The 24,401-nt window shown below is 44.9% G+C and overlaps 1 protein-coding gene across 4 annotated transcripts in view; it reads left to right on the top strand.

Annotated features, from left to right (window-relative positions):
• The first annotated feature begins 881 nt into the window (after positions 1–881).
• The window catches only part of NT5C2 (5'-nucleotidase, cytosolic II), a 542,012-nt gene continuing 518,492 nt past the window's right edge, over positions 882–24,401 (top strand). The window contains exons 1-2 of one of the 4 annotated variants that reach the window (XM_085606643.1): positions 951–1,092; positions 2,220–2,310. The gene's annotated coding sequence lies outside the window, so the exon portion shown is untranslated. Of the gene's footprint in view, positions 1,093–2,219; positions 2,311–24,401 lie in introns of all 4 variants that reach the window. The other 3 variants (XM_085606651.1, XM_085606647.1, XM_085606637.1) reach the window with 3 other exon arrangements.

Raw genomic sequence — 24,401 nt, 5'->3', positions numbered from 1 at the left:
CTCTGCTTACATCTCACTACCTCACAACATCCCTCTCCCTCACTACATCACTGTTTCACTACCTCACTCTTTCTCACTACATAACTCTCTCTACTCACTCTATCTCACTACCTCACAACTTCTCTCTCTCAAAACATCACTACCTCACTCTCTAGCTCACAACCTCACAACTTCACTCTCTCTCACTCACTACCTCAATCACTCTCTATCTCACTACCTCACTCTTTCTATCTCACTAACTCACTTTCACTCTCTCTTTCACTCTCTCTCTCTATCTCACTACATCACAACATCACTCTATGCTTATATATCACTACCTCACAACATCCCTCTCCCTCACTACCTCACTCTCTCACTCTCTCACTACCTCACTCTCTATCTACCTCACTCTCTATCTCACTCTCTATCTACCTCACTCTCTCTCACTACCTCACTCTCTATTTAAATACCTCACTCTCTCTCTCTATCTCACTACCTCACTCTCTCTCTGCTAATGCAATAGGTATCAAATATGCAAAAAAAAAGCTAATGCCAATAGAAATGACAATGCCATTTATTTAGGGATACAAAAAAAATAAAAAAATAATGAGCAATACCAATAGCTCTACCTATAATATTGCCGAGACCATTGCATTGTAAATGCTTGTTCCTCTCTCCAGCGGAGGGCGCCCATTCTCTGAGTTTGGAGTTCGTGTCAGTGAGTTCGCTCGAACTCACCGACCTCCACTTCCCCGTCCAGCTGGCACCTAATGCGCACAGCCTGGACCGCCGCCCCGTGTGCGGCTGGGCCTCGACTTCCGGGACAACAAGCAGTCTCTTCCGGTATAGCATCAGGGGCGGTGCTTCGGCATTGGTGGGTGGGCTGTCGTTTTCGAGGCGGTTCGTGTTTTTTCTATCCAATGACAGGATTTACTGGGAAGTCCTGCCGCAAAGGCCTTCTAGTACCGCCCAGTAACCTGTCAGTCAGTTGATCGCCAGCTTTGTGAATGCGATTACCCCTGCTTGTCTCAGCATATTGAAGTTGGTTTGGTTACAGTCGGAAGCAAATTAAAGGTAGTCGGATGTTTGAGATCTTCTGTCGGGAGACGGGAGGTAAGCCTATGATCGGGAGTTTCCTACCTGGTTTTTGGCGGCTGGCGTAAGGGGGGCTCGCTTCTTCGGTGTCCGCTGCAGGAGTGTCCTGCACGACTTCAGTACAATATTTGACGCATAGGGTACACTAACATCACTGTTGGCCTCGGTTTAGATTCGTTATTCATCCCAGGATGGTAGGAAATGTTTATGTTTTTTTCAGTGCCATTAACCATCACAGCAGGGCAAATGCTACCTCATTGTTAATACAGGTTGATTTCAGGTGCACTGTCCGTTCCAGATGGGAGGAAGCGTGGCTTTGAGCTCCTACATTGAGTATTTTTTTAGTATCAACATCTGCTTCTCAAAAGTAGCTGCGCTCAATATGGTGCCACCTGGACCACATGTCACGGAGGGACACCATCTTTACCGATGCATAGAAGTAGATATATATGAGTGACCCCTTGTTGGACGAAAGTGGGCCTTCCAACCCAGGAATGGAAGCACTTACCTATAAGGGGTGATCTGGTATGATTGTAGAGGCACAACCCCTTCCATGCGCAGTCATGAAGGCGCTAGAGTTTATACAGTTGTCTGACTTGATTTTATTAGTACCAAAGCTTTGAGGATTTTAAGGCACGTGACAATTTGTTCTTCTGGATAGACCAGGACAATTATTGGCGGACGTTTGCGCTGTGCTGCAAAGCAGAACATACATTTTAATTATTTATACATTGTCAGTAATTCCCTCACAATCTCTCGGTTGCATCAGTGGGCTGGTGTTGGCAGAAAGAGGGAAGGTCAGGCAGAATGAAGAGGAATACAAGAGTTAAAATAGAAATCCTTAGTCCTTATGCCGGGTGTATTTTCAGTCCTTAATGATATTTCAAAATCCACATCAAAGTCCATGGTCATGGGACGAGAATTCTAAAGGGAAAATACTTGACACCGAAGTGACTTTCCACCACCATGTTTGTATTACAATGTGCAGAGAGACAATCTGCTCTGGATTCCCACATTAGGTGCCTGGTCAGTAGGGAAAACGTCAATAATTTTAAAATATAGTGACAACCCACATGACAAATACATATATATCACCAGTAGTGCTAAGTGTGACAGTGTTAATTCTTGGGTGTTTCTGTTTTTAGGGGCACATGATTCCTTACGCCTTAAATTATACACTTCATGAAACGGACCACGAAAGCAGCCCACAAGTAGACATAAACTTCACATTATAAAGTATGTATATATATATATATTCTTGCATGCTTAACCTCCTCTCTAGTAATAAATCCAGCTAACATGACTGAGATGTGCCCCTTCTTTTCCATTTCAAAATGTATACTACATTTTTAAAGCAACACAAATTACCCGATTAAATATTTAATGTAGGTATTATAGAAGAATATACTTCTACAGGCTGCTTATGTTTTTTCTCTCATGATTTCTGGTACTTCCATCATCTTTCCACCCTCGGGTTCAACTAGGCTGTCATTTTCTGTCTATTGGCTTTACAACCAGTCAATGCAAATGAGCACCCATTCTTACTATGCAGGATTGCTTCATGCACAGTAACCACCACTTCAAGCCTCAGCTTTTGGCTCACTGTCCAGGAGTGTCTAGTATTTGTCTCCTTGTGTGTTCTTTTTGGTGCTGAAGTATTTGCAAGTGAGTGTACAGCAGCTCGAGTCCAAGAGTAACCCCGTAGCTTGGGTAGTAAGATGGTCTTCAAAGATTAAACTTAAATGTTTGTTGCATACCCTTCCATTTTAATTCTCTCAGAATGTTAATCTTCACATCCTTAACATAAAATGCCCCATTGTTTTTTCTGTAGTGTTTAGAGTTCCTGCTGACGTGTTGCTTGAGTTTTCGATTCAATAGTGTCACATGTAAGTGATCGTATTGAGCCCTGCCCTTCTCAGCACTGCTGTACCCTTCGAAAAAAAACTACATCTGGAACTCTAAAGACTGTCTTGTGGTTTCTTTTATGTGTCCTTGTAAAAACGTACATTGACACGTGTGTTTGTTTAATATCACCGATTGATATCGTAAAGGGCGGAATTTATTTAACCATGTAAAACGGCAAAAGTTGTGAAACCGGTGAGACTTTACCAACTTGTTTTTGCCCTCCTCAAATACTTTTCCAACTTCGAACCAAAAGGATCCTAATTTAACTACGATGTTGCTGGTGTAGCCAGTGCTCATACTGGGCAATGATGATGCAGTGTCTTCTTTACCTTCCCTTTGTTCGCCCAAGTCTCCTGTCCAAGGTTTGAGAAAATAAGAACATGAGGGTTCCACGTGACCGGTAGTATATCTTATCTGGCTTACCTCGGCTTGGAAAAGTTAAAGAAAGGAGTGGCCCCTCGGGAGATCCCCCAGTAAGTTGAATATTTTTTTTACAGGTATTTCTTAAACTTACACAGGGTTTATTGACACTTGCCAAAGTGGAAAACGTTCGCCTAGGCTCTTCAGTATTGTTACTTTTGCCTCTGGTGTTTTACGGGTTAAAAGGTTTGTACTTCTTGCTCTAAAAGGACGGCTTCACTCAAAAGCACAGCTCTGAACTTTACCCTGTATAATCGTCGCTGCACAGTACAGCTGTGTTGGACATTGCGAGGCTCGGACATTGCAAACTCGCCTTCCTCGTCATCTCTAATATAGTACCACGGTCTTGGAAAAGAATGTTCTAAGCTTCTTATGTTAACACATTGTCATAACGGCGCAACTCTGGCTTGTGTGCGACCTTGTTACTTGAGATGTGAGCCGCGCACGTTAGGATGGAAAATGAGGGCCCCACTTGATGCCAGTGTATCAGGTTCTGCGCCTTTTGCATGCAAAGGATTGTTTGAAAGGACAAGGTCGGTCATCCGAGCAATGAAGGGAAAAATAACATGGCGGGGGTCTAATGCTGACCCGGCGTGCCGTCTAAATGTCACACAGGGAAGGTATGCTTTTTATGTGTGCTTCCCTAGCCAGTGCTTGAAGAGAAAAGGAGTATCGCAGGCATTGTGACATGTACAGAAGTTAGCGTTTACTGACTCTCTGAAATGATTGTTGTTTAGCTGACAAGTACCAACCCCATCACGAAAAGAGCCTAATAATAGCCTGTAGGAATACTTTAGTTAAGATAATGACTTGTTGCAGATACAGGGAATCTCATCGTGTAGTTAAGCGTTCCCCCGCAGGTAAACAGTAGACAGCCCTCTTTTAGTTGGCCTCATTAAAAGTTGCTGGGTGCGGAAATCGGAGTGTGTTGTTTACTTGATTGCGTTTTTGTTGCAAAATGGAAGTGTGATATATAAAATGCTTTTTTTGCCGAAGGAAAAAAGGCGCACAATAGGATTTTTCCTCATTCACACCGCATAAAAAATGCGCTGCTCTAAAATCGATTTTTTTTTTTTAAAACCGGACATTTGGTAATTGACTATTTTATGTAAAAAAATAAGGGGTATATTTGTGATTTTGATATAGTTGTAGGAGGTGATATGACCTGACTACCACTGTGAGTGATTGTCATTAGAACACAGTTTAATGATTTGGCTCAATATGATGGGTGACACCTGGAAGCGGAGTTTTTTTTTTTGGGGTGTCAAGGAATGCACGTTTTTTCACCTTTTGCAGAGCTCATGGCTTTCAGCAATTTGGTTGCTCGAAGGTGGTGACAGAGTTCTTGGTGTTGATTGTGAGTACCTTACCAACAAAGCAAATTTGGATGGTATGGGATTAGGTAAATTGACTGTGGAGTGTGTAAGTCGGCAAGTATATATCGAAATAAAAAGGTGATTTTATGAGGCAGGGGAGGAATCGCAGAAGGATTGCTCAACGGATCTGTCAGGAGCCAGCTATGAAGGTTCTCAGACGTAAGTTTCTAGATGCAGTGAGATGGTAGTCATTGGTGACTGACCTTACTTGTGTGGGGTGTTCCAGCAGGATTCCTTGATTTATTTGTGAAATGTGATTTTCTGATCTCAAGTCACAATGGACCTTTGCAGACGTTTTCTGGTGAGGTTATCATGAGGGGTGTGTCCAAAAGGTTTTGATACACTTCTTTGTTGTGAGCTCGGCTCTATGATTTGTAAAACGTGTTTGAAAGACACTGGGATTTTTTGGTTATTAGTTTGTTGATGCAGGCTCCTGGGAAGAGTTGACTCAGTTTCATACTATTTGCAGTCTTGTTTGTTATTTATCGTTTATGGTTTATATGGTGATGTATGCTGTCAAGTGTGATTTTAAGTTTGTTGGGATGTGTAGAAAAAGGGTTTGTCGATTGCTTATGATGGACTGGCTGTAGGGGTTGCAAGCTTAATGTTTCTGCGAATAGGATTTCTCTAAGGATGGCTTGAGTGGCCTAAGTTTACATAAGATTTGTAGATTACATCTAGTTTACCACCTATTTCCCTTGTTCTGTGAGGACAGAGCAGTATATTTGTCTTCATCTGGGAGGATTGACTGGTGTATCTGTAACAGAAATTTTATTGCAAAGAACAGATGATACAAGCTAGAAAATAGTTCCCAAAGTGGGAGTCATTTTTTTCTCTATAAACAAACGTATGACCCTTGCACCTTAGGAGTTTTTTCCCATGGCGTGGAGTTTTTGTACTGGTTCTCCATGCCAGGATATACCTGGCAGTGAGGGACAGTAAAAAAGAAACGAGCATTGGCAGAGCCAGTAGGTCTCACCTTTGGGACATTATAAGTGTTTAGCCATGCAACAGTTGATGTTGCACCACGGATATTGTGCTGCATAATTAAATACTTATAAGGTCCCAAAGGCGAGACCTATTGGCTATGCCAATGCTTGTTTAGGTACAGGTGCAGGGAGGAGGAGCCTGAATGTCCACAAGTTTGTTTCCGTTTTCAGGTACGCAGTTGTAATACAAATGGTATCCTTATTAGTTGCTTGTTAATTAGGTTGCCCAATTGTAGCTGCCACGCGGCTCCTGAGTTTTCAACTTCACCGGTAAATGCTTGCGCTGTTTAAGTCGCAGCTGAGGCAGAATGTGAAGCAGTGCCAGGCCGCTTTCCTTCTTTAACTCTGAGAGTTTGTGTAGCTGTATAAGAGGGATGATGGAGGATCAGCGGGGCCTGCACATGAAGGAAGGGGGGCAATTTTACTCGTGAAAGAAAGATGGTTGGTTTTGTGGAATGCATCAGCTGTTACTCATTGCTGTGAATGGTGAATGCCCCGTTGTCTGCGCATTACAATTTCAGCCATTACTCTAAGAAATTCATTCTGTGCAAAATATTTCGTCTTCTTTTAATCAAGCCTTCCCACGAGGGTATGAGAATGGAAATGGCCGCGGCCTTGCCAATCAGCGCAATTATAAATAGTTCTGAGAGTGGTTTCCTCACGGATCGTTGGGTGTTTCAGGAGCAGGCCCCACTGAGAAGCGAGGGTTGTTTAACAGCACATTCTATTTATTGTGGAGTCTTTTAGCACGACACTGCGCTCAATAGCGGATAACAGCAGCGGGCAGTCGAAGCACTTATTCACAAAAGCATGCCTGTTATAGATTAATAAACTCCCTAAAATATTTGTTAATGCTAGTTTAAAAATATTTGTATTCCCACACACGCCCATGCCCACATATTGCTTTACCTGCGTACAACCACTGAACCGTGGTCTCTTTTTAGAGGTGAATTTCAGAACTTTAAAAGCGCAGCATTACAGTGTACCTGCCCTTGATTGTGGAAAACCTTTGTTATTGATTTATGGAAGAATAAGCTATAAAACATCATATCACCGATATTATCTATAAAACTGCAAATTCACCTCCCATACTTGATTTTAACTATTGGTGCAGTAGCAGGTAGAGATCACATGATCAAATGATATCACAACAATTTTAACAGGAAGCAAAACCTATTTCAGCAGATGTCTCAGTTGTGCCAGTTAGCCTTTGACCCGTGACTGGGGGGGGGGGGGGGGGGAAACAACTAATGCTGAAACAAGCAGCAGCTGTTTTCAAGCACACTTGTGCTTGTGGCGGCATCCTCCTTGCGGGAGCGAGCAGCGGCCAATTAGCACGCGCGCTGCTGCTCGCTCCCGCAAGGTGGATGCCGCCACAAGCACGAGTGTGCTTCAAAATGAGCAGACCGTTGGCTAAAGGCCCTCCTAGAGTAACGCATGCGCGCTGCCTAGGCGAGACCTAAAAAGCCATCCAACTGCTTCTAATAGGGCGCACGGTTGGATGGCTTGGAGGGCCCTTTTCTCCCTCAGGCTGTCGTAGAACGGTTTACACAGATGGAGTAAATTTTACTCCGTCAGCGCAGATCTGGTGGGTAGACCACTTCTAAATCAGACTGGCAGACCGAGAGTTTGGTGAAGAGGTACTCAGTTGTCGTTGCTACAGAGCACCCTCTCTGCCAAACTCTAAATCATCCACTCACCATACATATGATTATTGTTAAGCCTTTATCAGAGCACACAGATATAGTTAGCTGTAAGCTCAGTTTTTATACGGACAGTGGTTCCAAAACAAAAACGTGTATACATGTTCTTAAAAGCTAACAATTCATGGCTAGTTTCAATGCTTCTAGAAAGTTTCTTAATTGTATGCAAATGCATGCAGAATAGTGAAAGGAAGATTAGTCATTGTTTGCTTTCAAAATAAAATGTACCCAAACATAATTTTACTTATAAAAAGTATGACCCGTGGTTATTGGCAGTTTTGCTAAATTATTGTCCAGTTGGTTCAGTTTCATTATATAAGTACACAGAAAGTCTTGGCGGTTGAACACCGTTTTGCTAAATTATACATGCAATTTTAAGGACAATTTTAAATACCATTTTTAAAAGGCATAATTAAATTAACTATGTTTGATCGAGGATCCGTGTTAATATTATTGTGGACAACATTTTAAAAGCATAATTTAAGGGGCCTTTCTTAAAGAAAGTGACAAAATTACACTCTCAAGTCCGTGACCTTTCATGGCTGCAGATTTGCGACTTTCATAATTCACCAAAATATACAGAAGTAGTCCGGTAACTTACAAAAGTGGCAGGGTTTGATTGTGCGCAACTTGCAAACCTTTGTGAATTGTGCTTAAGTATGAGCATATTATACAAGAGCAGATTTGATCATGTGAAAATATGCCAGGCAAGTGTAAATTTACTTTCTAAATGTTGTTTTTCATTTATCTTCGGGTAACTATATTCCCCCATGGAGAAACTCCTTGTGTTGCACCCCCACATTTGAGTGAGAGGATGAGATCCCTTGCCAGCCTGGGGAAGATTTTACACCTTTTGTCGAGAGTAACATTTCCGACCTTTTCCAGTGTGGGAAGTGGTTGGAGAGGAGTTAGTGAATGCTCCTAAACTTGGAAGTTTGTAGTTATGTGCCGCCTCAGTGGGCATTTCATTACTGGAATTGCTACTTCCCTATTGCTTACAGCTCCTATGAACACATTTGCTGACACGAAAATCTTTTTACGAGTGCAAAACAAACTTTAGTGCATGTAAGCCAAACTTAAGAAAATGCTGGCATATTCATACTCCTACCATGTTTAATAAACTTGCCTTCAAAGATTTGACATAGAGCCCTGGTATATTGAGAGCCCTTTGGAATCAGAAAGGTGGCATAATTAGAGCCTTGCTAGCATCTAAGCACTGAACAATATGGACCTGGGCATAACCATGCAGCCTTTTATCATAACTCTGATATAATGAAAACACTGCCATACTTTGTCACCTTACTGCATGGCTCCAAATGGGATAAGTGGATTTTATCAGGCAGGTAGATTACCAAAGCATCTTATCTCTTGAACAAGTAGATATTTTATAAATTTCCACACTTCTGACCTAATCGAGACTTGCACGATGTACATGTAACATAAATGCCCACACAGTCCTTTGGTATTGACAGAATAGAAAAGTTGCTTATGATTATTCCCATAACCCTACAAACGTGTAATTTACATAAAGCATTGAGGTAGGGATATAACATATTTATGTTTAATTCTTCTTTCCTTTAGTAAAAACAGTTTCCCGATATACACCTGGTACACTTATTTTGTGAATTTCAAATTGAATGGTGGACTTCTCCAAGTTTCTTAACCAACTAACGTCTAATCCATCTATGGGCAATGTAGGTGCATCGAACACAGTTGGAAGTTCATTGCAAAAACTTTGTGAATGGATAGTAGTTCGCATACGAGAAAGTCTATAGTCAATAGATTTCTTCACATTCACCTTATTAAATCAAATGTGAAGTAGGCAGCACCCTGAAAACCAAATTATCTAGTTGATGTGCAACACTATTTTTACAATCCAGAAACTTGAGAGTTCATGTTCAGTGAAGATTCAATATCAGGACTGGAGGCTCTGATTATGCATGTCTCTTTGATTTTATTCATAGCCCATAGAAAAACATCAGTAAAACTTTTAACCAAACAACATATATCTCATGAGTCTTTACCGTTAAACTAAGTGCATCAGCAACCATAGAGTAAGCCTTATTTGTTCATCCACCAATGAAAAGTGCTCCCTCCTTTTTCACTGCTCAGCAGCCAGATAAGTGATTTTCCTTATTGAATGACTTTTTGAGCTTATGCGTTGGTATAGGGGCTGGGTTTTCTATCCTTAGGTGGCGCATTACACTATTTGCTGTATTCTAACTTATTTCAGTTTATTTTCAGTGCAGTGCCACTAGAGGGCACTCTCGAACCCCTCGATGAAACCACTTGCTTAGCAAGGTTCGTGGGGTGCTATCGGCCCCTCTAGTGGGCGCATGTTGTCGACACATCTCCTACTGTCGGAGGATACCTGCCTCTGGGTTTACATTGCGTGTCGTTCCCTGGCCTCTGCCTGTCTCCTTGTCTTCTCCTTCCACCTGCCAGAGAAGGAAATATATAGTGTGTGAATTAGGGTGCAAAGAAGAAGATGGTTTTCTGTGACTCACCATTTTCTTAGCTCAAGATAAGCGGTTTTCTCCACGGAGCATAATACCAAAGCCCGTTTTAATTAGAGGGTGTGTCGATGCTTCGTTTTGTTCCTCCTCTTTATGCAGCTGCCAGTAAGCACTACTAACGTCAACAAGCATTGGCTAGCCCAACTTGTGGCCACTATATAACTATACCTGATACTCCATGGCAGGTGGAGAGAATGATTATTGGGAATCCGTGGAAGAGGCGCAGACGCTCCTTCCCATCCATGAAGAATTGGTGGACGCTATTGACGCCTCTCTACAGAGAGCGATCTCGACAGCCTTGGAGCCCCTGAGTAGGCAAATTATCAAACCTACAGCCCAATGCAGTATATTGCCCCCTGGTGGGGAAGGTAAGGGGCCTTCACCTCCAGGTGGCACTCGGGGCACCCTTAAGGGCAAAGGCACTTCTAAACAGGCCACCAAGGCTAGGGCTGTTTTGCCGCCCTTGGATGCTTTTGAAAGATTGCGCAAAGCCTTCCTGAAGCGGCGTCTCAATGCCTTTGAGAGCCAAGAGGTGGATTCCCAACTTGGATCTACCCCCCCACCCCCTCTCCCCCCCCCAATGACGATTCCTATTCCCCTCAAGGAGTAGACGCAAATGCTAGGGACGTCTCTGAAAAACCCTTATGAAGACTCTAGTGATGAACCAGGTCCCAGTGGACCATGGCAGCCGGAGGGCGGCGTCAAAAGACCTAGGCTGGTTGATAAGGATATGCCTATCCGAAAAGATGCTGTGGGTGTGCCAGACAGGTTAAATCCAGAAGCCATATACCAGTCCACTCCCCGGATTGGGTACCAGCCAATAAGGTAGCACAGGTTGTGACCAGTCGTATTCAAAAGCCTGTGGTCAACGGGGTCTGTGTATGACGGTGGAATGTCCTAGACCCTCGTTAGCCGGTTAAGTTGCTTGTACCTCTAGGATCGACTAAAATGGCGACATTCATTACAAAATTTATTACGGACCGAAGAAGGGCCTTTACCACTCCTGGTGGTTCTGCTAGGACAAGGTGCTTGATATTTTAGCTACCCTCACAAAAATTCTTGACAAGGTGGAAGAGGCTCACGATTCGGTTGACTTGATTGATCCCACGGTCCTCTCTGGTTGGGCTCAATGAGTACTCTGTTTTCTGGGTAATGTCAATTGTGCCTTGTCAGCCGAGCGCAGACACTCGCTACTAATAAAGATCGATCCCAGGTTGGGAGAATTTGCTACCACGGAGGCTGGAGCAGTGGCTGATGGCGGTTTCTTTGGTTAGCATTTCATTAAGGAACTCATTTAATTTTGTCGCCAATTTTGCTCTCTCTACAAAACGCAACACTCTTTGCACAAGTTCATCTGCCAAAACGTTTTTGGAGGGGTCGGAAGAGGTAGGGGTCACTCCTCTGGCCAGGCTTACAAATCTAACCCAGACAAGCGCCAGACCAGGCGTTCAATGCAGTCCCTCCCATGGCAACAGCATAGGCAGTGGTGGAAAAGGAGCCTTCAGGAGAGCCAGCAATGCTCCACGTGGTACCAACGGTTAGCAACATTCCTTTTTCCCTACAAGAGGTGGAGAGCAGGTTGCAAATGTTCCTTCACAATTAGGTAGAAATAACAGGAGATGCGTGGGTACTCCAAACTGTTGGGGGTATTTGCATACAATTTTATGGAACACCCTGTCAAATCGCTTGCCCCCGGGACCGTGGTTTTTTGACAGGAGGAAATGCAGATGGTAGATTGGGAAAGTGAGTGAGCTGTTGGCAAAAAGGGCCATCGCCCCTTCTGTTCTCCACCCCAGGAGATTCCTCAGCAACATTTTTCTGGAGGGGGATAAGGACAAAGGATACTGTCCTGTGATCATTTTGGAAGAGTTGAACAAGTGGGCATGGTATCGGCATTTTAAAATTGAGGTTGTACATCTCCTCCAAGACATACTGCTTTCAAATGATTGATTGGTAAGACTCGATTTGAAAGCCACTTACCACACCGTCCCAATTCTCCCCTCCCACCTGCCCCCGCAGACGCCTCTTGCAGTTCGAGTGGGAGGGACAGATCTTCGAATTCACCTGCTTTCTGGTCTGTCCTCCGCACCATGGTGTTTCACCAAAGTATATTGGCTGGTCACGGAATGGCTGTGCACGCGTGGGATCACGCTTATAGTCTACTGAGAGGGTATTCTCCTAATGCATCAGGAACGAAACATCTTATTGGATCAACTCGAGCTGACAATATTCCTTCTTCAGGACCTCTGCTTTATTGTCAACACACAGAAATCGGAATTAGTACCAACCCATAGCCTATTTTTCTTCAGTTTTGAGATAGATACAGTGCTTCAATCACTCAGATTACCTCAGTGGAAAATGCTCCTCATCCGCAGGGCATTGCGCTGGAGAGAGACAAAATGTCTTAATGGCATCTGGCCAGGATCATAGGACTACTTTCTTCTTCTGTCAAGGCTAATTTCCTGGGTCCGTTGCATTACAGAACACTCCAGCGCCTGAAGACAATGCGTCTCAGGAAGAGTCTGAATTATGCTCAGGAGATCAGTCTTTTGCAGGAGGCTCAGACGGAGATTTGTTGGTGGCTCAACCACATGCACGCATGGAATGGCAGGACTATCTTTGGCACTGCCCCGGATCTAGTTATCGAGTCTGATGCAAGTCGCCAGGGACGGGGAGATCAATGTGGAGATGTTACCACAGGAGGACCAAGGCCAGAAACCAAGAAGGCTCTACACATAAGTTGTTTGGAACTCCTGGCATGGTCCTTTGCAGCAAAAAAAGGTATCCTGTTTATCCTCTTAATGATGGACAATATCTCTGCAGAACTCGCTCCAAGTCATTCACGGACTTAGAGGTTTTGGAGTTATTATTTGCAGAACAGGATATTGGTAATAAAGAGGTGTCTACAGGGCCGACTAAACCCAGACTGCAGATTGCCAATCCAGACACCTGAAGGATTCCAGTGCATGAGAGTTGGACCCAGTTCTGCTCCAGAGGATTATGGACAGATGGGGTCTGTTGGAAATTGGGTTTCTAGTTGGCAGAGGTATGCACCCTGTCCAAGTAGGGACCACAATCCTAGTGAAGGTAAGTCAGATACTCTCCCTAAATGAACCTGTGCTCACCCTCTGGTAGCTTGGCACAAAGCAGTCAGGCTTAACTTATGGGGCAATGTGTAAAGTATTTGTGCACACTTTAATGACAGTAACACAGTGAAAACACCACAAAAGACTCCACACCCATTTAGTAAAATTGAGATTATTTATCTGCGGAAAACAAGAACAAAATGACAAAAATCGAATCAGTAGAAGTAGAGAGATTAATTTTTAAAGAATAAACTGCAATATTGTGCTTAAAAGTCAATAGCACTTAAAACATTTTCTTAGTGAGTTTTATATAGCGGGAACTTGACCTGAAGGTATCTTAGTGCTTTACACGAACACCAGTTGTGTTACAGATAGACACATTCATTTTGTTAGGCACGGGGAGATTAAGTGATCTGCTCAGAGTCCGAGGATCCTGAGTGACCCTGCCGAGACTTGAACCTGGTTCCCCAGTATCGAGGTAGACTGCTGTAGCTGTTGGGCCACATCTGGACTGGGATAAATCCAAAGTTTCAGGTCAACCGTGATTGAGGGCAGACTAACTACATGACACACGCAGGACCCCCTGAAAAAGTATCTTCGATGGAGTAAGCATCGAAGCCTTGATGCGTCCGTTCCGATTCATGCAGTCGAGCTGATGTGTGTCGTCCAGCCCTGCAGTTGGGTCCCACGTCATCATCGAACCCTTTACGATGCAGGCGCTGCATCGTCATCGACCCGCGCAGGGATGTCTTTGGATCGGTGCTGTGTCGACGTTGAACCTCGCAGTCTGGACCCTTGTTTGTTGTCGAGTCGTTCAGGGATGTCCTCGTATCGGCTCAGCGCCCGAGGGAACTGCGTCGCTTTTTGCAGGGAAGCAGCTGCAGAACCCATGTTCAAGACACAGGACTGGATTGGCACCTCTTGGCAGGGCAGGGCTCACAGTTGGTAGAGTCCAGCAGCTGAAGCAGAATTGGAGGAAGCCTTTGATGGCCCTGAGACTTCAAGAACGGGGGGAAAGCCCTTGGAGAAACTTGTATTCAAGAATGTAAAGAGCAGGTCCAGTCCTTCCCACTCCCATGCAAGAAGCAGCAAGCAGCTGGCCAACACAGCAAAGCAGGTTGCAATGTGGCAGTCCTTCCTGCAGCACATTAATCAGCAGGCAAACACAGCAAAGCAGTTAGCAGAGTTGTATTACCTCCTACAGCACAGCATCTCTTCCTGGCAGAATTTCCTTTGTTCCAGCCAAGTTCTGATTTGGTGGTGTCAGGGGTCCAGTACTTATACTTAGTTGTGCCTCTGATGGGAGGGAGACCTCAAAGAGGCCTTTGAAGATCACAGGGTCCCTGCCTTTCCTGCCCTGGATCAAGACTCACTTCAGGGGGATATGCAGCTCTTTGTGTCCCCGCTCGCTCGCACACGTCGCCCGACAGCGTGACCTCAACATAATCTCCTACGCCGACGACACCCAACTGATCTTCTCCCTCACCAAGGACCCCATCACCGCCAATTTCCAACCTTCACGCAGGAATAAAGGCAGTCGCCGACTGGATGAAGATCAGCCGACTGAAGCTGAACACAGACAAGACTGAGGTCCTCATCCTCGGCTCCAACCCTTCAGCCTGGGACGGCTCCTGGTGGCCGACGGCACTGGGGGCAGCCCCTACACCCACCGACCACGCACGCAACCTGGGAATCATTCTCGACTCAACGCTCTCCATGACCAAGCAAATCAACGCCGTCTCCTCCTCCTGCTTCAACACCCTCCGCATGCTCCGCAAGATGGTTTCCGACAGACACAAGAAGAACAGTCACCTAGGCCCTCGTCAGCAGCAGACTCGACTACGGACACGCCCTCTACGCGGGAGCCCCGACCAAGCTCATCAAACGTCTGCAACGCATCCAAAACGCCTCTGCACGACTGATCCTTGACTTACCACGCCACAGCCACATCATTCCCCACCTGAGAAACCTTCACTGGCTCCCTGTCAACAAGAGGATATCCTTCAAGCTCCTCATCCACGCACACAAGGCACTCCACAAGACCGGTCCAGCCTACCTCAACAGACGACTTTCCTTCTACATCCCCAACCACCAGCTCCGCTCCGCCGACCTCACACTCGCCACCGCCCCTTGCATCTGGAGAACAACAACTGCCGGAAGATCCTTCTCCCACCTCGCCGCCAAGACCTGGAACACCCTCCCACTGAGCCTACGACAGACCCAAGACCTGCTGACCTTCAGGAGGCTACTCAAGACCTGGCTGTTTGTCCAGTAGCGGCCCCCCGCCCCCACCTCCCAGCACCTTGAGACCCTCGCGGGTATGTAGTGCGCTCTACAAATGATTGATTGATTGATTGATTGATTGATTGGTTGTATCGGGACAGGCAAATCCATATTCAGGTGGAAGTGTCAGCTCCTCCCTCCCCATCTACCTCAGGAAGGCCCATCAGCCTGATGATGGGCCATCAGGATGCAAATATCACACTCCAGCTCCCTTTGTGTGTGACTGTCTAGAGTCATCCAACACAGACGTTTTTTCAGAGATGGGCAGAGACACAGAATGGGTAAAGTTTGAAAATTCCACCATTCTAAAAGTAGCATTTTCAAACTTGCAACTTAAAATCCGACTTCATCACAAGTGATGATTTAAAATTGTGAGTGAGCAACACCAAACTCCAAATCTCTTTCTTTTCCCAATTCGAAGTTACACTTAAAAGATGTTTGAAGGCTATCCCAATGTTAAACTTGGGCGCCTTGCAGTAGTGAAAAACGAATTTAACAGTTCTTCACTTACAGTACATGTGAAACTTAAAAGTACATGTCCCACCGTGTAAATGCACTGCACCATCAAAGGGGTTAACTTACCAGGTTCAAACGGCAGTTTGAAACTGCACCCTCAGGCTCTGCACTGACAGGGCTGAGACATGTTTAAAGGGCTGCTTGAGTGGTTGGCACAATCAGTGCCGTAGGCTCACTAGTAGCATTTAATTTATAGGCCCTAGGCACATGTAGTGCACTTTACTTGGGACATACAAGTAAATTAAATGTGCAGATTGTGGATAAGTCAATGTTGCCACATTTTAGGGAGCGAACACATGCACCTAGCACTGGTTACCAGTAGTAAAGTGCCCAGAGTCCTAAAGCCAACAAAAACGATTTCAGCAGAAAGAGGAGGAGGAAGGCAAAATGTCTGAGGGTGACCCTGCAGAAAGGGCCATTTCCAACAGGGTCCTTGTCAGATAGACCACTTCACATCCTGACTGAACCATTGGCTACCGCGCTTCTTTAGCTGGCGCTGGATCCTCTAGTGCATGGGTACTCACAAACTTTCTCTCGGGGGCCAAATTTACAGTGTGGTTTGTGGCCGAGGGCCGCACTGGTGGGGGCGGGGTCAGTGGGGGAGGGGGCGGGGCTAAAGCCACAAAAAAACTGTGACCACGAGGTTGAACACAGGTCCCTGCAGCGGACGCCTACATCCACTGAGCCTCCAGACCCGTTATATATATATATATACACACATATACACTCGCTCTCTCTCTTTCCCTCCCTCTCTCTCTCTCTTTCCCTCCCTCTCTCTCCCCCCTTCCTCCCTCTGTCACCCTCTCTCTCTCTCCCTCCTTCTCCCTTTCCCTCCCTCTGTCACCCTCTCTCTCTCCCTCCCCCTCCCTTTCCCACCCTGTCACCCTCTCTCTCTCTCTCTCTCCCTTTCCCTCCCTCTGTCACCCTCTCTCCCTCTGTCTCCCTCCCTCTGTCTCCCTCCCTTTGGCTCCCTCCCTCTGTCTCCCTCTCCCTCCGTCTCAACCCCTTTTGGCTCCCTCCCTCTGTCTCCCTCTCCCTCCGTCTCAACCCCTTTTGGCTCCCTCCCTCTGTCTCCCTGTTCCTTCCTCCTTTTCCCTCCCTCCCTCTCCCTCCGTCTCCCTCCCTCTACCTCCCTCCTTTTCCCTCCCTCCTTTTCCCTCTCTCCCTCCCTCTGTCTCCCTCCCTCTACCTCCCTTTGTCATCCTCTGTCATCTCACACTGCGTGTGTGCCAACCGGCTGACGCAGCTTCCAGGGCACACCAACAGCCGCACCCGAGCACTTCACAGGTCTTCAAAAGACCATTTGCATATCAATTGTTGTTTTTCACCTCTTCTGAGGCCCCGCAGCTCCACTCGGACTATCCCTGGAACGCCCGCCCCCCACAGAGCAGAGACAGAGTTGCGCTGGTGCAACCGGACAGTGTTTAGGAACACTCATGATTTTAATGTTTTTTTAACCACGGGTACGATGTCATTAAGGTCCGCGGGCCGCCAAGGGAGGCTTGCCGGGCCTCAGGCGGCCCGCGGGCCGTACTATGAGTACCCGTGCTCTAGTGGAAGCAACGGATGTCTTCTTAAAAGTTTGGAGTCAAAATCGAGGGTATGTGTTTACTCCCTTCCCGATGATTGCCAGTCACACAGCACTGATCAGGCGTCGGAAAGGGAAGGTGATCCTGAACACACCATGGTGGAAATAGCAGGTTTGGTATCCATTTCTTATTAAACTTTCCATGGATTTTCCAGTCTCACTTCTCCGGACTCCACATCTTCTGTTGGACCCTCACAGCAACTTGCACTAGTTGGTTCAGGGCCGAACTCTCCTGCTGATGGCATGGAACATTACAAAGGATGCTGGGAAGTCCCAGGCCTTTTGACGCAGGCTGCTCTTCTCATCAAAAGAGCAAGGGTCGAGTCTACGGTCAAGCGATATGGCTCAGCTTGGTGTAGATGGTCAGGCTGACCTTTCTCCTGTGGGGGCAGATGTGGTCTAAATTGTGATTTATTTATTTATTCTAAATTGGCGGGTGCAGGATTGGCATATGGCACTATCAATGCAATGTAGAGCAGCTGTTATGGCAGGTCTTATGCCTTTTCATGACAAACCAGCGGGAGAACATCCTCTTGTCTGTAGACTTTTGAGGGGTATTTGTTTGTCCACTCCTCTAGAACCACGCTATTGTTCCTTTTGGATGTCAATGTGTTTTTGCGACAGCCACAATCGTGGCAGGACAATGAATACTTATCACATAAGGAACTAAAAGGTAAATTGCCGATTTCACGATGTCTGATTTCATGTAAGAGAATGTCCGATGTGCGAACACTAGATATTACGGCTTGTATGTTTACCCCAGACAAGGATCTCATTTACTATTTCCAGGAGAACCAAGTCCAACTTCAGAGTGGTCCAATACCCAGCTTTTCTTGCTCATCCCCAACTGTGCGCGGTTCGATGCCTAGGGGCTTATGAGGCAATGACAGAAGAACACTGCGTTCTGGGAATGGTTCAACTTCTCATAGCTCCCAAGAAAACCTTTAAGCTGATTTTGGGTGAGTGAGTTGGGTTTTACAAGAAGCTGACATTAATACATCCTATTTTGGGGCACACTCCACAAGGGGTACAATGGCATCAAAAGCCTGCTCTCTGTGGGGGGCTCCTGGAAGATCTTCTCATAGCAGCAGACTGGTCCTCTGTTCTAAAGACTTTCTACTTTAAGCCAATCTTGGGAATGGCGTCACGAGTTTTCAGCCAGCTTTAAACTAGCATAAGCTGATCCTCCTGTCCTGACATAGAATAGAAATATTCCTAGCTGACGTGAAGAAAAGTTTTAATTTTTTTAAAGGACATGGAGGTGAGAATTATCCCTTCCGCTCTTTCTCAGTCAGAATACCCTCACTACTATACCGCTCCCGACGTTGAGGATTAGTACATTTACCAAGGGTACAATGATCTGATGCTCCTTGTGCATTCACTATAATGTGTTGATGATTAAAGTGATTACGTTTTCTCGTAATAGGACATGATTTCAGAACTTATTCCCTATTAGTCATCTTTCTCTAGGATCAGAACAGAAACAAGACTTAATCTGAGTGGTTGAATAGCAGACATTGTACGAAGAAGGAGGATTTTTTTTTTCCTTGGTGGATGAATGTGTAGGACTTACTCTATGGTTATTGATGCACTGAGTTCAGCAGTAAAGACTCATGGGATATATAGTCTTTGTTTAAAAGTTTTACTGATGTTTTGTTATGGGCTGCTGAGTGAATAAAATTAAAGAGAAATTCATAATCCTCGCCTACTTGTCCTTAATAGAATTGAAACGTTCCTTCATGCCAGCTACGAAATGTTATATCCTCTCTGTGGAGTAGAAACAAAGGTTGTCTGGATACATTCGCCTCACTCCGTTATCTAAGCTTGTTAACACTTCTTACTTCACTTCCTCCTAAAATCTGCTTCATTCGCCTGTGAAAGAGTTTATTAGGAGGATATTTGTGTCTCTCCCATGACTAACCTCTTCAACACCTGCTTCACACCATTCAGGAACATGTTGAGAAGCGAATGCTGTTGGAGCCCTGTTGCCTTCCCACATGACCTGCCCCATACTGGCTAGGTAGCTCTTGTTTAATCTCAATTCTACCTGTCATATCTTTCCCTCATCCTATTTCTCTATTCTGGATAGAGTGGGAAACCTGTTTTATATGCCTTTGACGAAAGCTCAGTAAGGATTATGAGATGAACTGGCGCCTTTTCCCACAGAATTCATATAACCAGTAGTAATATTCACCTGACACTATACCGGGCACACAATAACCTACTCTTATGTAATTGCGCAATACTCGTGTAACTTAGTTCTCTGTTCCATAGATATGTTTGCCTAGTTCATTTTGTATAAATGATGAATGCATAAATTGACTTTCATAAGTAAGTCATAATTGTGCTACACAAATGTTTTGCCATCTGAGCCTTTTGAGTTCCTCCTTAGAAATATATGCGTATTCCTGTTCTGCCTATTGAATTTATGTCAATTTAAAAGTTATCCACACATTGCTAAAAGGTTTGTTTGCTTGTATTGGTTCCACACATGTTTGCAGCACATAGCTTGCTTCTGACTTCGCTCTTAATAATTTTGTGCACTTCTATTTTTACTTAATATGAACTTGTTTTGCCCTGATTATTTATGTTATTTTCTAAAAGTCTTGTTAGTATAAACTCTATATTATTTATGTGTACTTAGTAAAACCAAATTGATAGTTAGGACCCGAATTCTGGAACTTGTGATCAGGCCATTGTTTTATACCAAATATGTATCCGTGAAGATGAAGCTCATGCCTTCATTATGCTTTATAAATAGTCCTAATTTTTTGTTTTAACCAAAACCAGGTGGTTTACAAGTATTTTTGGCAAAGTCACATGTATCACCTCTACCCCTGGAAGTGGGGTGCATCTGGGATTTCAGGCTTTCAGGTGGTTGCATCCTTGGCAGCTGCTTGCTATTCATTTGCCTTAAAGTCAGCCCTGACCTAAACTGTCCATACTAGAACAGATGACCAATCTGCTGGATGTCATGTAAGCGAGAGTTCATCGTATCTAAAACCGGTCAGACGCAGTAGAGTTTCTGCAATTGGGAAGCACTTCATAATGTTATTAGCAAGGATAATCTGTCCTGAGCTGAATAATCCATTTACACCTGAAAGGGATAAAGATTTGGATCAGCTAACACTGAAGTCTGGTGTTTGTGCACATGGATAGCAGGGATTTAATGTGCACAGAGGTTCTACTCTTTGAAGATTTCCTCTTCATTTTGTGCAAAATAAATGCTTTAATCCAAGAGTAATTTTTTTAATAGTGCTATGACAACTATAGTAAATAAGTCATAGGTATTTCCGGGTGAAATTCAAGTTTCAAAGCTGTTGTCTGATTACAAAAAGTTATTTATTGATCATAAGTATCTTCTTACCTATGATCAATAAATAACTTTGTTTAATCAGTCAACAGCTTCTGAAACTTGAATGTCAACCGGAAATACCCTTGACTTTAAAATCTTTGCCTTATTTAATTGGCTCACGTAGTGACTGAGACCTTTTCCCCCCTCAAACCACCTTTTTATGGTAACCCTAGACTTACCACTGGATTTCATTTAGCAATCTTAAAAGCGAAAGGCAAAACTGTAAGCAGTAATCTACTGTATTCTCTTTCTATTTTCTTAACAAGGACCGTGAAATTGGAAGCGTTTTGTTATCACTTGAAATCCCGCCTTAGTGCGGTGACATTGAACTGTTGTGTTACTGTGAAGTGGAATAGCCTCATAGCCTCTCGCTGGGGATTTTTCCTCTCTTCTGCACTTACAACAAAGTAGAAATCTCTTCAGGGACATTTAGATTGCCATTTTTTCAGGTATGTGATGGTATAACAGTTGCCTTTCTCGATAGTGGGATAAACACGAGAAAAGTACACCATTGTTCCACTTCCTGCGTTACTTAGACCTCGGGTTGGCATTCCATGCGAAGGGGAGAACATCCCATTTCCAGCATAACTCTGTCATTGTATTTCCTTTCTTGGGTTCTTAGCGGGGATCCCTGGACAGGGAAATACTTGGGGCCTGATTACAATGTCGGGCAAACTCACGTCCACACATCGCCGCAGTCTCGGGGCCGACCGGCCTCCAGTCGGCGGGCCCGACACTGCCATTACAATGCCGTAAACCAGCCGTAGCACAAGCTCCCATAGCAATATGGGTATTTTTGTTAATCCCTGCACACTGCAACGTTGTGCAGGGAATAACGTGGGGCACCATAGGTGCCCCGCAGGCCTCTACCAGAGGATTCTGAGTGGCCTCTGACTGGCCGAAAGACAGTTGGTCCGACCGACTTGCAGCATTTGGATTCGTAGACCAGTGTTTTTCCTTTAATGATGTAATTGTAAAGCTGCTGGCGCAAAGTTTTAGTGTCATAACGTGTGCTGGAGTTTCTGATGAAGACTTCTAACTTCTAACAGCAGATTCCTTATCTTTTAAAAAGTACCCCAGACATTAGTCTCAATCCGGAACTTTTCCAGCAGTACCTCTGTACCCTGGTAGGAGGCACCATGTGGCTCTTCACTGATGACATTCTCAGCAGAAAATGACGTACGGAGCCTAGATAGGCACAGTTCCCACGTGCTAACGTCTGTTCCTTTCTTTCCATGCGACCAGACGTGGATCCAAAGCTATCTCTTGTCTCTCTGAGACCTCTTATGTCAAAATATTTTACATTGTGCAAGGGAAATGTCACAACCCAAGACCACAGGTTTTGTTATGTTGTGGTAGAATATGAGGATATGTATAGCGCGCTTATCACCCAAGGGATATCCAGGCGCTGGAGTAGATGAGTAGGCAGATTGGTCTCCCTAGTCAAAAAGCCAGGTCTTTAGTTTCTTGCAGAATTCAAGAAGGGATGGGGAGGTCCTCATGTGGTGAGGAAGGTCGTTCCAGGATTTGGCAGCGATGTAGAAAGAGGAGCGTCCTCCTGACTTGCTCCTGCGTATGTGGGATACTTGCTCGAGGAAGAGTGTGGCTGAGCCTAGGTGCCTGTTGGGTTGGTGAAAGTTGAGGCGGTGGTCGATGTAGGCAGGTCAGACATTGTGTTGAGCTTTGTATATGTGGGTGAGCAGTTTGAATTGGCATAACTTCTGGATAGGTAGCCAGTGTAGCTCTCTGAGGTGGAGCATGATGTGTGTATTGTCAGGGATGTTGAGGATGAGCTTGGTGGCAGCGTTCTGAGTAGTCTGTAGTCTTTTTAAGAGTTGATTTGCTATGCTGGAGTAGAGTGCTTCGCTGTAGTCCAGAATGCTGGGTATGAGGACCTGGGTGACTGCACGTCTGATGTCAGTGGGTAGCCATTGGAATAATTTGCGGATCATGCGCAGGTTGAAGAAACAGGATGAGGTGACGTTCACTTTTTGGACCATTTTAAGTTTGTTGTCCATGATGATTCAGAAGTTTTTGGCATGGTCAATTGGGGTGGGTATGGGTCCCAAGTTTGTTGGCCACCAGGAGGAGTCTCGCAGAGAGCTTGTGTTGCCAAAGAACTGGACTTCAGTTTTATCAGTGATGAGCTTTAGGCAGTTCTATTTCATTCACTTAGTTACGTTAGACATGCAGGTGTTGAAGTTGGTCCTGGTAGTGTGGTTGTTGTCCATGAGGGAGAGTATGAGCTGGATGACGTCTCCGTACAATAAAATGTTGAGTCAGTGGGATCTTATGATATGGGCGATTGGTGTCATGTAGGCGTTAAAGAGTGTAGGGCTCAATCAGGATCCTTGAGGGACCACGCAGATGAGGTTCTTGGGTTCCAAGGTGTAGGGCAGGAGCCTAATTCGCAGGGTCCGGTCAGAGTGGAAGAAGGCTAGTCAGCTTAGGGCGGGATCATGACTTCCTGAGTTATGGAGTCTCGTGATAAGGGTCCTATGTAAGACAGTGTCGAAAGCAGCGTAGAGGTTGAGTAATTTGGGTGTGGTGGTTTCACCTTTGTCCATGATGGTCCGGATGTTGTCAGTCGCTTCAATGAGAACAGTTTCCATGCTGTGATTGTTGCAGAATCCAGACTGCGAGATGTCTTAGTAGGTTGTGTTTTTCGAGATGTTTGGAAAATTGTTTGTTGATAGTTTTCTCCATGACTTTGGATGGAAAGGGCAGGAGTGAAAAGTGTCTGCAGATGCTGAGCTCCTTTGGGTCTGACTTGATTTGTTTTTAGGACAGCTGTGATTTCTACTTCTTTCCATTTGCCCGTTAAGGTTCCACTTTGGAGGGAGGTATTGAAGGTGGTGAGGTGGGAGCTGATCAGGGTTCCTCCAAGGTTGAAGATATGGTGTGGCAGAGTTTGTGGGGCCCCCAAAGTGGATTGTTCTCATGATTTCAGCGGTGTCTACTGGGGCGGGGGGTTTCCAATTAGTTATCTGGTGGTCCGATTCGGTGGTGGTGAGCAGCTAGTTGATGAGTTCTTGTGTCTTGCGTTGGGTGTCAAAGTTGCTTTATATGTTGAGGATTTTGTTGTGGAAGAAATTGAAGAGGTTGTTGCAGAGCTCTTGCAAAGGGGTGATGGAGTTGGTAGCGGGTGAGGGATTGGAGAATTCCTTTATGATATTGAAGAGCTCTTTGCAGTTGTTGGACCTGTTTTCCAGTCTGATAGTTAGGGCTGTTTTTCTTGTCTTGTTGAGTTAGGTGTGGTTTCCTCAATACAGATTTGTAAGAGTTTTTTGCGGTGGTGTCCCGACTCGTTCTCCATTTTCTTTCCGTCTGTTTGCAGAGTTGTTTGGCGTGCCCAAGGTCTTCGGAGTACCAACTGGCTCCTGTGTTAGTTCTTGAATGTCTGATGTTCTTCATGTGGGCTATTGTGTCTACGATGGTAGTGATCTAATGGTTGAAGACTTTATTTTTTATTTTTTTATAATTCTTTTTATTAAACATTCATCGATACTTAACATACAATATAGCACAGAGGAATCAAGTACATCACAATCAGTAAAAGCAAGTTAGATACATATTCTATATAGGAGCAC

This window comes from Triturus cristatus, chromosome 1_2 (genome assembly GCF_964204655.1).
Source record: "Triturus cristatus chromosome 1_2, aTriCri1.1, whole genome shotgun sequence".
Taxonomy (NCBI): Eukaryota; Metazoa; Chordata; class Amphibia; order Caudata; family Salamandridae; genus Triturus; species Triturus cristatus.
Note: the sequence above shows the minus strand (reverse complement) of the source record. Positions and strands in the feature narration are given on the sequence as shown.